The sequence below is a fragment of the Corvus hawaiiensis genome, chromosome 2, assembly GCF_020740725.1.
Source record: "Corvus hawaiiensis isolate bCorHaw1 chromosome 2, bCorHaw1.pri.cur, whole genome shotgun sequence".
Classification (NCBI taxonomy): domain Eukaryota; kingdom Metazoa; phylum Chordata; class Aves; order Passeriformes; family Corvidae; genus Corvus; species Corvus hawaiiensis.
This window is the reverse complement of record NC_063214.1, coordinates 56,211,221-56,225,145: the sequence shown is the minus strand read 5'-3', so window position 1 is coordinate 56,225,145 and position 13,925 is coordinate 56,211,221.

Here is a 13,925-nt window from a genome sequence, read left to right as displayed (position 1 = left end):
TTGTAAAGCATTTAGAATAACATAACACAAGACCAGAGAAACCAATTAACTTATGGGAGGAACATGTTCCTATATGCATGGTATATTGGGTGAGTATTTTGGTGGTGAATATCAAAATAAATGGGGTAATATAAGCCTAATTTAAAACCAATTATTTCAGAGAAATGAGGGAAAAAAAGTAATTATATTAAAAATTCAATAAGGAACTAACCAAACAACCAACCAATTACATTAAAAAAATAGTAAAACTGCACTTTGTGCAACATTGTCTTGGTGTTATTCTGACTCCTGAAGTTCTCACTCAGAATCAGGCTCTTTGCCATCCTACAGAAGGATGCACAATGTGGGAGTCTTAAATTCAGTGATTTTTGAGGAATTAGAATACACCAGTCCCTCAGGGTCCATATTGGGACCAGTATTGTTTAATGTCTTAGACAATAACATAGTGGAATCAAGTGCACCCTCACACATTTGCAGGTGACACCAAGCTGACTGGTAAAGCTGACACACTGAAGGACAGGATGCCATCCAGAGGGATCTGGACAAGCTCAAAAAGTGGCCCCATGGGAACCTCATGATGTTCAACAAGGCCAAGTGCAAGATGCTGCACCTGGGTTGGGGCAACCTCCAGCATCTACACAGGCTGGGGGATGAATGGACTGAGAGCAGCCTTGCTGAGATGGACTTGGGGGTACTGGTGGATGAAAAGCTCAGTGTGAGCCAGCAGGGTTCTCTCACATGTCAGAAAGCCAATCATGTCCTGGGCTGCATCAAAAGTTTGGCCAGAAGGTCAAGGGAGTTGATTCTGCTATGGTGGGACCATGAAAATGATCAGAGGGATGGAACACCTCTCCTGTGATGAAAAACTGAGAGAGCTGGGGCTGTGCTGCCTGGAGAAGAGAAGGGTCTGGGCAGAGGTTATTGTGGCCTTTCAGTACTTAACGGGGACTTCTAAGAAAGATAGAGAAAAAAATTTCAGTAGGGTCTGTTGCAAACTAACAGAGGTTTGATTTAGACTAGATTTAATGAAGACATGTTTCACAATGAGGTGATGAAACATGGACAGATTGCCCAGAGCAGTGGCAGATGCCCCATCCTTGGAAATACTCCAGGTCAGGCTGGACGGGGCTCTGAGCAACATGATCTAGTTGAAGATGTCCCTGTGTATTGCAGGGGTGGTTGTAGTAGATGACCTTTCCTGCCCAAGCTCTTCTGGGATGCAGGGATTCTATGGGTACACGGCAGTCTGCCAGGACTGCATTCTCTGCAGATGAAAATCTCCAAGAACATTTATGTTTAACTAACAGGAATTGTAATGAAGAACCAGAATGGGTTGCACTGGAGTGCTACAATAGACAGGAAAAAGAAACAAATTTCTGACATGTTTTGGAAACCTTAGAGTTTTCACTGTAATGTTTGTAGGAAGAATATATAAATATTTTATATAATGAGGTGACAGTTACGTATCTTTGCCATGAACAAATTCTTAGCAGTTAGACAGATACAAGGACAGATAGATAACATGGAGTGATGCAAGTGTGAACTGTAGTCAGCAACTGATTTTCAGATATAATCTGTTACCATCCATTCAGAACATGAATACGGTAAAGACATTTTTCTAAATGCTTCCAGCCATGGTTACATAAAAAATGCAGTTAAAAAAAAGTATTTTCAGAGACCCAGGAAATGTAATGCTGAACCAGTCTGTTTAAAGATTCTTGATGGCATTAGGAAACAATACCTGCTAGAAGGCAGCTGTTCGTAGGTATGCCAGCTTCATCACTGTCTAGTAACACAGGCTGTCTCTTACCTACATGTAAACCATTCACTCCAATGTGAGGAACTGGAAATAATGATCTCAATTTTAATATTTTACAGCCACTTCAAACACATATAAATCAGTATTCAAGCTGCAAGGTAAAAAGGAACAGGCCGAAATTCTGTTTTATAAATAAAATATCTCAAGTGTCAGATTGACTGTTACATTCCTGTAACTTCACTGTAGCCATGGGGCCTTTTTATATCTTTTAAAGTAGAAATTGTCTCCATATGTGTGATAGATGGTACATCTATAAGAAGGTGTCTGGCAGAAATAATGTATTTACTTTTGGTATCATCATAACAGCTTGCAATATTATCACTTGCTGTATACAATAATTTAACAGACTATATATACTGAATGTATAAATATTAGATTGTATTTCATATCTTTAGATGTTACAGATTTTCAGCATGTTGCCAGAAAAGGAGTCTAGCAATTTAAAGAGGATAATAAAAATTTAATCCATGTGTGGAACCTATAAAATATGCTCCAGTAGTTTTTACACATTAGAAGTACTTTTCTTTGCCTCAATTTGGTTCAATTTTCTTTCTCTTGTCTTCCCCATACCACATTTCTTCTTTCTCTCAGAAGTTCCATAGAGTTATAAGAGAGATTAAATTTACCATTTATTTTAAAGTCAGATTTGACCTTTATATTCTAACATAATTAAAGAGAAATTTACAGTGCTTAAATTTAGTAAAACATTGTTAAACTTTGATGGCTAAGCCCCTTCCTCTCACAGACTTAAATAATGAAACATTCCCATGGTGATTTTCACTGGAATCATACGTAATGTCTAATTTCAGAATGAAATGTCTGATCAGAAGATATTAAATATTTGCCAAGAGAGACTGGGTAACTGATTTTCTAAATGTGCAGTATTTTGTAAATAAAATAGTACAATCCTACTGTAGTTGCTATTCAATAGTATAATCCTACAGTTTTAAATTAAACAAGACATCATTTTATTAAAACAAAAACCACAAAACATATTGTAATTATCTGCAATTAGAAAAAGGATCAGGAGGCCCAGCAGACCAGGCATGACTTAACATGTAATATAATCACAAATTATAGATATTTCCAAATATTTTGTCAGTTAACATTTTGAATTTCCGTATAAGGTTTCACTTTGAAAAATTCCCTATTCCTCAATGTAATTTTAAGTGAAAATTGGCAGATTTTGCCCCTAATTTATCACATCCCTATTAGGATGTGATTTTGATCTTTTGTGAAAACGGAGGCCTTATGATTCACCAGCATAAAAAAGCAGTTTCCCTGCAATCAAGGTTAATTAATGTCAGCTGATGTTCTGCACAGCTTTTTCGTTCTTAGCATTGACAAGGTACTGGGATTTCAGACAGTGAAGGGGAAAATGAAGTACCAGGTACAGGTAGCTAGGATAAACAGTAACTACAGGATAAATATTTGAAGTGCAGTCATGGAAAGGAAGTATCTTCTTCACACAGTGCTGGAACAAAGAGCAAAAAGAAAAAGTCAGAAAATACAGTTAAAAAAAAAAGTAGGGAAAATAACCTGCCAGATCTTGAAGAATATGGAACACAGTCAATACCTATCTTTTCACCTCATGGTTTTGAATATAATTTGATAAACAGTGATATTAGAAAGTGTATTTTAAGAAAGTATTGGGACTATAAGGCACATTTTTTGACTTTAGAGATTCTTTGTCCTTCCTGAGTGTGTGAAGGACGTTCCATCTCCTTTGACGTCAAGAGCAAACCACCTCCCAAGGACAAGAATGCACCCCATATCCGTAGTGTTTAAAACACTCACCTGCAGAGCTGTTAGAAAGAAAACCTGCTTCTGAAACCTTTTAGCATGATATAGACAAATGTCTAAATCCCTTTGTATCCATGAAAACTGTCCTGATTGAAACCTCATGTTTTATTTTAATGTCCTTTTACATGTAAACACATACACATGCTTGTAACACCTTTTTTTACGAAAGGTTCATTAGTGTAGTTTAGCAGATGTATTTCTAGGTGATTCAGCCTATATGGGCCAATACTTCGGACTTACCTTAAAACAGATTTCAACTAAATGTGATTGGCTTTATCAAATGCATATAGATACATATTGCATATATGGTTTCTTTGGCTCTCCACATATATGGAGGAGAAACTGAAAAAACCCACTAGGTTTATGGATAGTACTGGCATAACACTGTGATAAAGCTCAGACTATTTCTTGAATTCCAGAGTATTTTGCTTTTGTGTCAAGCTGTCTCAGTGTCAGGCAGCCACCTGGTGATGGGGTTGTGGTTGTGCTGGGATGCAACCACCTCAGCACTGTAAACGGTGAGAGAAAGGTCAGTGGGGTTTCCCCAAGGTATGGGTGACAGAAGATGGATAGACATTACCTCGTATCTTTCTTGCATGCTAGGGAAGGTTCTGAGAATAGGCATCTTTTCCCAGCATTATCCTTGAGCCTATGGGCTCTTATCTTCTCCCCAAAAAGATAAAGCCCCAAATTTTAGTTTCTGCTTTCATGGACTCTATGCCATAGTAAATTTTGCTGGTTTTCCTCAGAAGACGGAGCAGGTTAGGGTAGGTTTATTTGCTGTAGTCCTCCCAGCTAAACAGAACAGCAGAGAAAACACTGAATATTTATGTTGCTCACGGAGACCAGGAGTCTGTGAAGCACACCCTAATTTATTCCTTTGTTTGATTTGTCCTGGGAGGAAGGAAGGAAGGAAGGAAGGAAGGAAGGAAGGAAGGAAGGAAGGAAGGAAGGAAGGAAGGAGCCAAGATACAGACAAATTTGCCTATGCAGGATGGAAGGATAGTGTAATACTTTTGCTTCCGAAATGAAAAAGCAAGCATCAGACTTGACACTGACTGCATGAGGCAACGGCAGGTAAGGCTTTGCCTTTCTTGAATTTATCTGGCCATGGTCCTTTAGCTGACAAAGCACTTTTCTGATTACTACCCAGCCAGTCTCCAATCTGGCACCAGAGGAGTACAGCTGCAAAATCTGTGAAGAGCTCATTCACAGCAAATACCACCCAGATAGGCCAAAACCAATTATGGCTAGCAGTTATTAAAGCACTTTAGCATGAAAGAAATTTCATTGGTGTAAGATTATGTAATGCATAATATATGCCCAAACATATGTCCACAGACCAGTCATGATGTATTTCAGTTTGGGCAAAAGCCTATAGTTGTTTGACTTAAGTAATAAAAAGGTTTTTAAACCTTTATGGAAACCACAGAGAATGCCAAACAGATGGAACTGAAAGTCCTCCTTTGTTCACAGCCCATCCGGGATAAATTCTATCTGTATTGCAGCATTCACCCACCTTTTTACTGTTATCTGAGGTGATACTGCTGACCTGAGTATCTCATCCATCTTCTGCTCTGTGGCATAAGAAGTGTGCCTCACATGCTTTCCAAGAGCACTGCTATACCACCAGCACAAGGTATCAACCTATTATTAAAAGAAGTACTACTAATAAATGTCAAAAAAAAAAAAAAAAAAAAAATTGAGGTTGTTAAGATGAAGACAATTGCAAATCACTCCCAGTAGAACTTAGTAAGAGCAACAGAAAATCTGATTACTAGAAGTTCACCTAACTCGGAAGGGTATTAAAATCTGTTACTACGATCGTAGATGCTACAATGTAAAAATGCTATTCAGTGCAAATGTAACAACTAGCCAACTTTTCAGAAAATAGAGTTTCTTCTTATGGTTATAGTGTGTCCCATTACTCTCCTGAAGGGCCAAAGAGTAGGCTTCTTAGCAGTACAGGCAAAAACTAAAAGTAAAGACCTTGTGTGCTGATAAAACCAGAACTTTTGAGGTAATTTTGCAGTTATGCTGTGCTGATAAAAGAACACAGGCAAACACAGTTTGCACAGGTGACAGATAAGATACTCAAAATAGACAAGGGGAGCAATAATACCCCTTATTTCAGCTTTGTGCAAAATAGGAAGGGTCCTGTATTATTTACTAGCATTTTATTGGCTCTAGGACAGAAGGGGAAAAAAATCAGATTTGCAGAAAAATAATTAGTTTGGAATTACATAATATTCCCTCATCAGAAGAAATGTATAAGTATGAATTATTTAAAACTTGATGGCATGATGAAGAGTGAGGGAATCCTCTGTGGTTTCCATAGGAATGTTACCTGACTTGCCAGGGAAATTGGCACTCCATTGTCCAGTCCTCTAGAAACACAAGCAGTGATATACAGGGGAGTACCTTGGGGGGTATGACTTCCAACAATAGTGGCTAAGGGCTTACCTAAAGCTACTTTGATCAGTGGGAGTATTACTGGGTCAAGGCCCAAAAAGGAACATAGCCCTGGTTCTCTCTTGGGGCACAGAAACATGAGATGGCAAAGGTTCACCTCATCTTAGAGAAGGCCAGGCACAGGCACCTTCCTCAGCAGTGATGACATGTGTCTCCTCCTTGATCAGCAGAAAACTGCAGTTTCTCTGGCAGTCTAGTTCAGAACTCATCTAACATTTTCCTTCCTCTCTCTTTTAATTGGGAAAGGTTAGACAGGTTTTCACAGATTTTTTTAATCCAATTAATGCTTATGTCCCCTGAACAATGGCAAATGGGAACCTTAGTCCAGTAATGCCATGGTACAAAGCTACACAGATCTCTTTGTGCTTTGGAGAGTTATGATGTTCACTAAAGGGGCATTTTTGTTGGGATAACAATGAATGCTGTTTGATAGTTGGTTTTCCACCCCAAAGATAAGTTAGGAAGTGCTAGTGCAGTCATTGAAACCCCGGCATGAATTACAGGAATAGTTGCAAATGTCACCCTTTCATCAAGGTTCAAAAGTATGATCCACCTCACTCGTGATGAGCCTTTGCTGCTGGTTCTGGGCTGAGTTTTGTATCCCTACAGTAATTTAAACAGTAACAAGGTACAGAGCAGCAGAAATGTCTGTCTTCTGAGCTCTAGTCCTGTGATCTGACAGATCTTTCAATTTGTTGATTTCACAGCCCTAAGGATTGTTTCAGTGCCAATATCGTATTATCTCCTACCAAAAGTCTCTACAGATCTTCCCCCAGATAAATGTGACCACCTAAATGAGTGGAACCAAAAAGATTTTATAAAATCTACTTTACATTTAAAAGTAAATAAACCTTATTAAAAGATATTATACTACTACAAGAGGATGATGTGTCCTTCTCTTTAAATACAAGACTTTAAACTGAGAGAAGAGAGAAAGTAATGATGCTGTTCTTGAGGTGTAGCAAAAAAAGCATCTTCGAATTTTAAGCCAGCTCCTCTGCTAATACAAAGCAGAGTTATTCCAGTGAAGGCAGTGGAGTTCTGCAGATTTATGTTGCTAGGGGTCTGTCTGACAATGGCAAGTGACAGAAGAGACAGCCATCTTTCAGGAAAAAGAAAATGCGAGGATCAAAAAACCTCTAATATGTATTCAGCAGTGATTGCTCCTGAGAGAAAGGGCAACAATAAATGCCCTATAGTGGAAAGAGGAAAGGATGATGCAAGCATGACAGAGAAAGAAGAAAAAAATTGCAGTGAATCAGAAGCTGCAGAGAAAAGATGATAAGGGCAGCAAAATATCAAGTTGGGCTAAAGCCAGATGAGCAATACAACAAGAACAAGAATCTAACCTGCTATAAAGCAGGGGAAAATTACAATACTGAGAATAAAAGAATTTACTGAAGCCTCTTGTGTGAGGCTCTGAACACTTTATTTGCAAATTTGAGACTTGTTTCATCCTCAGCCAAAGCTGCTTTGAAGGACTCCTCTGTCAGAGACAATTTTTTTACTACATTTGATTGACATCTGTAGTTAGTCAGAAGTACTGAACTTGATATAAATGTACAAATTTTCCTTCTTTTTGTAATGTTTACTCTGTATAGTTTTAAAATTTAAAAACATTGAAAAAATACTTTATGGAGTTCATAGTTTTCTGAGTTTTTTTCAGTGAGAACTCTGAAATATTCTACATTTTATACCATGCCTAATCCAGTAGGTACCAATGAGTATAAAATCCAAGTGAAGAGAGAAAGAAAAAAAGATTTTATATTATCCAAGAAATGAGAAAAGACACATTCTTTTTTCAGAATCATCCCTTAACAGGGAGAACAGAGCTCAGGACAAGTAGATATTAGAACTATTACATGTATTGTAGAAATTATTCTTGTGATATACTAGTTTTGTTTAAATCACCAGCACTAATCATATGGGCAGAAAAAGTGAATTACTCAGATGAGCTCACAGCCTGAACTGTAGGTAAATACCAGATACAGGACTGGAGCTAAAATGTCTCAGCATAAATGGAATAGATGTCCATAGAGAAGTCTTGAGCCAAAGTGACATAATTTCTCTCACCTTTGAAAAGGAGCCTGCAAAGTTCCCTATGTCGGACCTTTGCTGACATCACATAAAATGCAAGACTTTGCAAAAGTAATACTTGCATCTATTACTGTTTTCTCAAGGATAAGAGGGTTTACACTACAGCCTCTGTATTGCAGACCAGATGTAGTTTGTGAGTGCTGAGATACAGTGACCTCTAATATGGCCCTCCTTTTCCCCTTCCAGGTTTATAAAGGGATTTGTTTTCTTTTTCCAGCTCAGTATTTGTCTTTCATATTTTGAAAAGTAGAGTGGAATCTCCCTTTGATTCCTGTTTTTCCCTCTTTGAAACACCGGTTACAAACTCAGCCTTAGTGTGACTCCTTAGCAGAGTGTGGCCCACATGTTAGAAAGCAGTGCTCTAACCAGCAGCACATCAAAAGTATTTCTTATCTCTATTTGAAGTGCAAGAAAATTTCAAAACTGTCTGGGGTGATGTCTGGAGGAAGATGAGAGGACTGAACTCCATTTAATTCTGGGTTCATTTTAATTGACAGTGAAATGCAGATCTGACACATCTGATTCCAGACAATCCATGGCATCAATCTCTGAAGAACCAAAGCCTCCACATCTTCAACAGGCTTTTTCATAAAATTTCTACCATGTATTTTTTAAAAGGGTGTCAGGACAGGTATTCACTTTTGCTAACCCAAAACATAGTACTACTATTAATCACACACACACAAAGGCAAAAATAAAAGGTTATTACAAGTCTGGAAGCCAAGAAAATTCAGAATTTTTTCATGCTTCCGACTTGAAAGCTGAATGGATCCTGGTCCTAATTAATCTATTCAGACAAGAATTGGTGAAATTAAGGAACCGAAGGCTTTAAATATGGGAAAACAAGTTCTCACATGATGTAAAAGAATATTGTCTGGTCATATCCAGAATGTTACAACAGCTTACATTCAACCTAGGTAGATCTTTCCCCACAACAATAGCAATTAAATAGTGTGTCAGTGGAAACACTCACAAAGTTCAAGGTGGGAAGGTAAGATCATATGAGAACCACCTGTTTGGCTCTCCTCTGATGCTAAATCTCTGAACTAAAAGTTCTTACATATATTTGTTAAAGGGAAAGCTACAAAAGGAAAACAAAGCACCTGGAAATCATTGCGAGGTGTAAATGCCCCTTGCCCAGATAATTTTAAAGATTTTGAATGGGCAGGTCGGAACTCTGCTATCAGTATAAGAAGAATATGTAATAATATTTACAATATTACATATTGTATGTAATATTTATGCTATGTAAATATTGTAAATGTAATTGTAATTACATTTACAATATTTACATAATATAAATGGAAAACTCTATGAGACCTTATCAAGTTTACTTTTACTCAGTATCTAAGAATATATTGGCCATTAAAAGTCTGGCCGGCTGATCCAGGCATCACACCAAAGTAATCTGCATTTAAAAACTTCCCCATTTTTTAGTGCTGCTTGTGATGCCTGAAGTGGCCACCTAGAAACAGAGACTACACAGGAGAAAGGGAATAAAGGTAGATATTTATTTGAAAGGCCTTCAAAGGTACCCCCTGGGGAGCCAGAGGCTACTGCCAAGAGGGACCCCAAGATGGACGACAGGTCACAAGTTCTTCACACTTTTATAGGTTTGGTTCATTTGCATAGCAGGGTTAATTCTCCAATTGAAGCTTCAGTTTAACGATGTAATTCCCCTCAGCCTGCCCCCCTCTCAGAGGCTTTTGGTTTATATTTTTGGGCCTAGGATGGTCTGAGTGTCCTTGGAGAGCAGGCCTGGAGAGGCTCTGTTATGTCTACCCAGCACAAGAGAGCAGAAGTAAACAGCTACAAGAAACTTCAGAGTTACACACTAAACAGTACAGGATTTGAAATATACGAAAGTTAAAACCTTGGAGGAAGGGAAGAATTACACTGTATTTAGGAATAAAGAGTGTTTTTTTCTCTCTAGTGAAAAAGTCACATTTAGCAGGAAAAGAAAAAGCACTTCAAATACAAATAAAGAAAACTATGTTTAAAAAAAAAATCTGATATTGAGGGAAAGACATTTTTTAGAGTCTTTTAAGGTTCCTTCCTATTATTTCTTAAAGGTAGTAGTGGAGACAAATTCCCATTCAGCTTAATTATGTGTATGATATAATTCCTGCAGGGAAAGTGTCTGAAAGTGGTACAGAATCTTGCTTCCCTTTAGTCTAGCTGAAGAGTTGGCTGATTTCACTTCCTGCACAATGCTCTGCTGGTCTTAGGAAGAAATGAAATGCTGCTGGCATTGAGAAGACTCATAGGAACATTCAGTAATCACTGTGAATAATCACGCTGTTCATGCAGTCTTGAGCATTTCAAGTCTCTTGCTCACCAATATTTTATTTTCTCCTTCAGTATATCATTCATCATAATTTTCTGCCCTTCAGACAAGGTTTTATTTTACTCCTTAGTGCAGTACATTACTTTCTGTGGATTTTATGTTCTTGCCTCACTGTCACCACACTATTCTGCTTTATTTATTAAATTTAGCTTTTCTGTTATTGTACTTATAAGTCATCTTGGGCTATTTTTGTGTGTTTGTTACTTTCCATCTCATGCTTGTTTAATTATCATAACAGCAAGGGTATCTTTTAAATATTTTTAGTAGACACATAGCACACTTGGCTTAAATTGGATGGCTGTTTATCAATTATTATGGGAACGGCACCTTGAGAAACATTCTCCTCATAGTACATTTATTTGTTTTTGTTTTCAGTTTAGAGTAAAAGGAAATTTTTTAGGTTGGGTGTTGCTTGCCCATCTTTGCACAGAATTTTGCTGAAATGAAGGAGAGCCAGTGGCAGGTCTGGGACCCACTGATGCTGGTGGAAAATGCCTGAAGTGGAACATGGTTACTACATGGATCTGTGCATATCTCTCCCCATTGATAAGCCGAGGTATGCCTTTTAGCAGCAACTGTGAAATCCTTACCCAGACAAACCAGGAAGTGAAAAGTGAACAGAGCTCAAAGGTCTCTTTAGCACTGTCTTTCAGTCAAAAGAGGGTTTTATTTATTATTTTTCTACTCTAAAGTAGAACTGTCTTTGTTTTCCTTAACTACCATGGACCACCATGGACACGTACACCTCTAGCAAGAAGGAAATCTGTGCACAAATGAGGCATGAGTGAGCAAAACAATAAAGCAAATAAACCTTGGAGAACCTTTTGAAGTCTCTGTGTTTCACTCTAGCTGCAGCTTTGCTTTCTGTAATGCCTTCCAGTGAGTGCAAGAATCTCATTCTTTGTCATTTTGTTATGATTTTGAAATAATTCCCTGGTTTTGAAGTAAAATGCCCATTTTTTTTGCAGGTAGCTGTTGCAATATGTTGAGTGTCTGGGCAAGCCACTTGTTATTAATTCCTATATTGTACAGAGGCTCTTGTTCCATAGAGTTGGTCAGCTCTAAATGAACTTTGTAGGCCTTTATCAGATAATAGACAGATATCTAGACAGGTCTTCATAGTCCTTTCCAGCATGTCTATGTTCCTTAGAACTGTCTGTGCTCATGTAAACTGACATTGGCTTCTGAGTTTGTCTGATCTTGCTCTTATCTTCCTCCATTACCTATTAAGATCTGAATTGTGAATTTAATATCAGTATTAATGTGCACTTCATTTTTTGACAAGAAGGATGCTCAGGCTGTCCCTAAAGGCCTGAAATGCAGGCCACAGGGAAGATTAGGGTCTGGCCATTTACCCTGCCCCATGAGCAGGCTGAACTTACTGCAAGCCTAAACCCCATCAACTGAGACATCAATTAACAGTGAGGAGCTGTTAGGCAGCACTCTGCTCCCATAATCACGGCTGTTAATTCTCCAGAACACTTTTTTAGCCCAGAGGGTCTAGACAGAGGCTCCTTGCCCAGCAGCAGGGTGTAGCATGTAGCCCACGGCGATGAGACGCCCCTTTCCCTGTGTATTGGGGCACAATCAGCACTGGAGGTTTCCTTGCAGTTTCCCCAGCGTCAGCCCTAAAGCTGTTGCTACCTACAGCCAGAAATAAAATAAAACAGAAAATTCATCCCTGGTCCCTGGACAGGGCCACTCCATGATAGCATTGTAGGCAAAATCAGTGAATCTGGTTTTGCTACCCCTGAGGTGCAGCAGCTGTCTGAAATGATCCTTCCATGGCCTGACCCTTTCTTACTGGGCACCTCCAAAATGCATGGTCTGTTTTTAATGAGATGTTATTATTGCCACTCTAATTCTGCACTGAATTTCAGTTTTCATTCTGTGAAACAGACCCACTACTTTTGTTCAAAACCAGTTCTAACCTTTGTCACTCCAAATGAAGTCTTGTTTAAAAGAACAATAGGTGAATTTTTCCACAGGCCACCATTGTACATTTTTAAAAAGTCAGAGAAGAAGCTTAAAAAATTCAGCCTTGGATTGAGTTGTTAATTCTGAATGCAGGAGGTTGTTTTAGAAAGAAGAGGTTTCCTAATGCAAACAAGCATGAAAGACCAGCATGAATACCCTGTGAGCAGCAGAAAACTCAAAGTAATTGAAGGCGATAATCAGGGTTGGTGCAGTTATTTATATATTGGAGACCAATTTAGATTCAATGACAGATGCAGATTTAGAGAGGCAGAGAATTCCAAAGTTGTCATTTATAACTGAGATTAAATGACAGAGAAATTGTATGTGCGTGACAAAGCTACATGTGGGCTTAATTTGTGCCAATGTGGATGCACATCAGTAATTGTTTGCATGCAGCCAGGAACATCTAAGCTGTTATGGCAGTGCTAAGTATTGCTATTTTGAAAACGTATGAGGATCTGGACAAGAAACTGAAATAGAATTCTGAAAAACAAACTGGAAAATTCACCATTTTCAAAAGATTTAGAAACACATACATTACGGGTTTTTTCCTATGAATTTCAGCAAAACAGATGTTTGGCAACAAGTTCTTAAAGCTTGCTATATAGACCCATCGTTCCAACTCAATCTCACAGGCTAATAATGACCTTTTCCCTCTTATCAATATCCATCTCTTCAGGTCAATACAGAGTAAAGCACAGTGTAAAATGCAGAAGTTGCCTTATATGCCCACGAAGGATGGGGAGCACCATTCCTGCTAAACATGTTCTACCTTCAAATTTGTCAGTCAAACACATATTCCCTGTTTAGGGACTGGAATTAGACTGTATCTGTGCTATTTTAACAAACACGTTCCCTTCCACTCCCAAACCCCCTTTCTTTTTTACTGCTAAAACATTTTACTGGTTTCTAAATTGAGCCTAGATATCCTGTAACTTGGGATGGATTCTGCCTTTGCTGTCACTAAATGCTGATTCAGCAATAGAAGTCAAGATCTTGCTTCTGCAGAATATTTAAGTGTTTGGTTAGCAATGGAATACCATTAAATTTTACTGTAACAAGAGGACTTGGGACATGTCAGTAAGTGGAGGGATTTAGGTTTATGAAAATTCACAAACAAAACCATAGACTTAGTGTTCCTCTTAGCCTTTCCAGTCATGGATCCGTAGTATAGTCACACTTGGTGTGATGAGGAGCCATGAACTTCCCAAAGCTCAGCTGAATTATAGGTCATTAATACCCCCAGAAAAAATGCCAGAATGAAGGCCTGAGGTTCTCAGATGCCTCCTGTTTAGCAGCTTGATATAAATCCCTATTGACTAAGCATTTTAACAAGTATGATACACATTAATAAAAAAGAATGCAAATGAGCCCTAAACCAGGTTGAAAAAAATCTCCATTTCATCTGCT